Below are 4,783 nucleotides of genomic sequence, written 5' to 3'. Positions count from 1 at the left end.
CCGCTCTGCCCTTGGGTCACAAGTGAAAAACCGCATGAGGGACTCTGGCAAATGGGTTGAGCCTTGCGGCGCTCGGTGGTGGTTTCTGCTGGATCTTGTCTCCCTGCTTTTTCCAGAGTATCCAACAACCTTGATGGCTGAGATGGATTGGGGTGACCAGACCCATGTCGCTCCCTGCCCAGGATGAAACCCATTCCATCGGTGCTGTCACACCAAGACTGTTTTGATGCTTCAGGAAGAAGAGGGGCAGCTACAAGCAAAACAAGTCAATGAGGACATTCAGCTCTCCTTACCCTGAGTTCCAGCAAAGCATTTTCAACAGCAAGTGCTTTTAAGCCTGGCTTACAGGGATCACAGCCTCAGCCTGGCTCAGCTCCTCCTCTCCCCATATTTCAAACATGGCATGGGGATACAGGAGGCAAAGCCAACACTCCCCCATGCCCGGCTCTGCCATCCAGTCCTGAACAGCTCCCAAACAAACTGCTTTAGCTGATGGAAAACCATCTAGAGAACATGCAATGAGTTTACCCCGCTCTCAGAGGAACCTCGTGCAGTTGGGCATGACTTTCCACAGCCCTTGTGTGGCTTGGGGAGCCATGGCTCATTGACTCTTGATGGGACCCTGGTTCTCACATGCCTACGCTTGTGTTTGAGAACTGCAGCTCCCAAACCCTCTCTGCCTTCCCCTCCCATTTTTTAGATGCTCTGGAGAACATTTCTCCCCGGGACTGTGTCCTGACATTTAGCAGCAAGCTGAAATGCAGATGCTGCCTTTTCTTTTTTAAAATCTGAATTTTGAGGAGAGAACAGAGGGCATTAGATCTACAGGCTGGAGGCACTGACGTGCCAAGGAGAACGCTCTCCTGTCTCCCAGAGGCAGGACATTCAGCATTTGCACCTTCAGATGACTAGCACCAAGCCCTCCTTGGCCAGAAGCTCCCTCCAGCACTGAATGGGAAAAACAAGGAGCTGAGGAGCAGGACAGTGACATCAGCCCAGCATTAACTCACTTGAGCATTTTCATCCTCGTGTGATGAAGGCTGCTGACCCCAGACTGGCTTTCTATAGGCAACTAAAGAATAAAGCAATTGGAGAGCGATAAGCCAAGCCGATGGATTTAACCCCGATTGCCCTTCTCCTGCCGTTACTCAGCCCTGCAGAGCAGTAGCAGCCTGCAAAGGGTTAAACGCCAACATGAGTACCTCGGTGGGGAGTCATCTCCTCAAGCACTAATTAACCCTTATGTGACATTAACCCTAATTGCTGGGTGACTTCCTGCAAGTGGCCCTGGCCAGAGGTCATTGGATGGAGCAGGACCTGATAGGTTGTGCCACCTCGTCCAACTGTTCTCCAGCTAGAACATCTTGTAGAAACTCCTACTGAAGATCGGAGGGAGGAGGAGAAGTTTGGGCATGAGAAGGCAGCAGGAGACACCTGGGGGTGCAGGGAAGACTTGCCCAGATACCTGACATGAGTCAGGGCTTCCCCCACGCCCAGGTCCAGGGTGTCCCAGGACATCTGCAGGACTCTTCCTAGAGGAGACACATTTCAGATGAAACCTGAAAGATTCAGCCCCGTGTGAAACCGGGGAGACAGCGGCTGTTTGCAGCGTGGAGGGCTGAGCTGTGCTCAGCTCTGCCCAGTGCAGTTCTCCCTACGAGTGTCATTAAGAGCCTGATTCATGAACCCAAGAGCAGCAGTACGTTTGCCAGGTCATACATTTAAAGCTACCAGAGGTGTCACATCTAACTCCTTAAAACCAGTGAGAGCAAGTGGAGTGAGCAGGGTTTCACTGGGGTAAGTGCTACTCAAGTGGAAACTTTTATTTCACCCCTGAAAAACAGCCCAGAGGTGGCTGATGCCATGGGCAAAGCCGGGCTCATCTCCCTACCGAGCCACCCTGCTTGAATAAACATCCACAGCAGGTGCCATCCCACCTCCTGCCTCAGTTTCCTTCCCCTTTCCAAACCATAAACCCAACTCCAATTCCAGAAAAGCACCAAACCCTGCAGAGCTGCAAAGTTGGAGCACACACCAGACAAGCGTTAGGAAAAGCGTTAGCTCTGATCTCCACACCGATCCACGCTGCCACGGCTCGTTTGGAGGCTTTAATCAGCGTAGGGAAGAGCAGCAGAACAGGCTCCCCTGTGGCAGTGACGAAGGCGTTCACTTAACAAACAAACAAACCCTGATGAAAAGCAAGAAGGAAAAGCTTTAGAGTCACCAGATACCGTTTCCAACACCAAACTCCAGCACATACATTAATTGGATGATTTGATTTAGCAAGTCAAGCAGAGGATAAATCAATCTTTGGAATTTAACACAATCTTATAACTCTTTCCAGTCAGGAGCTGCAGGCTACGGTGAGTTAGGATCTACCCAACACCAACCCTTTGGCGCAAGCACTTGGGTTGCCCTTACCCTTGTAAATTGATTTTGAGTCTTGTCTTCGCTGCGGTAATGGCTTACATTTCTACGTGCCAACTTTAAATGGACAACATTGTCCTATTTAATTAGTTTTCCCGGGATTTATTGCATTCAACCAAGAACCCCAGGGCTGATGGATTTATGCCTGTTTAATTTTTATGACCCATGGAGCGTCAGTGCATCTGATGAGGAGCGATGGGATGCAACATATGCACAGTTACTGTAAACCTGCGTGTTTGTGCAGCTGAAAATGGAGCATTCAAGTGATTCACTGGCAGCCAGCTCGTTCCTGCCAACAGTTCTGCGCTCAACTCCTGTTCACCTCAGACCAACACCATGGTGGATCTATATACATGGCTTTTTAATCCTGAGAATATCTAGACAATGTTTTCACAGCATCTCTTAATTGTCCACCTCCAACCAACCTGGCCAAAATCCACCCAGGAAGGAGCAAGTCCTTTTTCCTTCACAGTCAAACAACGTGTCTATTTCTCCCTTCCCAACCCCAATGCACGAGGATGGGAAGTGGCTATTTCACCTGGGCCACAACATTTTCTTCACCCCCCCAGTAAACCTGATTTATACACAGGAATGAATTAAATAAGAGGCACTTTGCCGTGGGTACCACACCCTGGTGCTGGTGCCCAGCGTCCAGCGATGCTGCAGAGCTGCTGGACCACTCCGCGCAGGCACTGAAAGCAGCGGGCTGGGGAGGATGCTGCCGAAGGGATGAGGTCTCAGCCCTGGAGACCCTCTTATCTCCCCCATGTCAGCAGCACATGGGTGTTTGCGATGAGGGTACAACACCCTGGTGCTGGTGCCCAGTGTCCAGTGATGCTGCAGAGCTGCTGGACCGCTCCACACAGGTATGGAAAGCAGCGGGCTGGGGAAGGATGCTGTCGAAGGGATGAAGGGAAGAGGTCTCAGCCCTGGAGACCCTCTTGCCTCCCCCACATCAGCAGCACATGGGTGTTTGCAATGAAAACATGCCTAGCACTGGAAAAAGAACAGTTAGTACAATAAATATTTGCTTTCTGATATAAACAAATCTGAGTCCATTCCCTATGATGGTTCATTTACCTCTAATCAAGGGGTTGTTTTCTGGAAAGCAAAACACTACATGTTTGCTCATGGCCATATCGTGGGGCTGAAGCTGCCTCAAAGCCCCACAACCTGTGTGTCTACCCAACTCCTGGCACTTGCTTTTGTGTTCATCCCAACTGTCCTTCTCCAGGGAATTAAATACCCAAGGAAAGCCTGGTGCTGCCGGCGCAAGGAGCTGCTGGCACATCTTCTGGGTAGTGGGACTAGATGATCATTCCAGGTCCCTCCCAACTGAAATATTCCATACCATTCCATACCAGTCAGCATCCTGCAAACTCCTAATCATGGAGCAGGAATGCTGGAGAATGTAGAACCACATCAAAACTTTCCTATAATTGACTGAAGTCCCTCATCCCTCTCCCCTTTGCCCCATCCGATGTGAACCGCACCTCTCCAAGACAGAAAACACATTTTAATGTTGCCAAGACAACTGTGTTGACAAAATTCCCTTGCTTTTAGATGATGTAAACAAGGTTTTGTTTTAATTCAGGAGTTCAAGGCTGAGCATATTTCAGGACCGCTCCTGCCGTTCCTCTTTTACCGTTTCATACGCTATTTTCTTGGCGCCCGTGGTGCGCGGCTGAAACGGAGTTGTAGATAAAACCGTCAATTCCACCACTAACCACATCCAAAACTGATGTTCTTATTAGGGCTCAGCCCATCTGTAAAACATAAATTTCACTGCCATCCATTTGCCGAGAGGACTGGAATTACACCAGCGACTCCAGTTTGACAAATGGGACCCGTGTTAACACAACACCACTGTGTCCTCAATGACAAAATAGGTAGATAGGAAATAAATGAGAAAATGCCACTTGATGGATGGTCTCAAAATCCAATCGCAGCACGAGAGGGGAATCGTAGCTCCATTTAGAAAAAAAAAATGAAAAAGGGAATTTAAAAATCGCAGCAGGTTGGCTGGAGCTCTAATAGCTCCGGAGCTGCCAGCCGGCATCAATAAAGTCAGCGACAGAGCTCTCGGCTCAGAGTGGGTCCAGGAATTAAACTCCCGGCTCATTTCAGCCCCTCACGTTCTCATCCCCTCCTTTGCTGCTGACTCCCCAAAATTCTTCTAGCGTGGCATTAAATTTTCCTACTCTAACAAGCCAGTGGGAGAAGTAGCTTAATTAGGATACTAAATAGCAATAAACCTTATTGTCACCGACTTTCATAAAGAGTGACTCATATCACTATTTAAAAACCTCGGGAAAATGTCAGGCTCCTCACGGCACAAGCCTGAGCTCCTTGATCT

This window comes from Antrostomus carolinensis, unplaced genomic scaffold (assembly GCF_000700745.2).
Source record: "Antrostomus carolinensis isolate BGI_N321 unplaced genomic scaffold, ASM70074v2 scaffold25571, whole genome shotgun sequence".
In the NCBI taxonomy this organism is placed as follows: domain Eukaryota; kingdom Metazoa; phylum Chordata; class Aves; order Caprimulgiformes; family Caprimulgidae; genus Antrostomus; species Antrostomus carolinensis.
Note: the sequence above shows the minus strand (reverse complement) of the source record.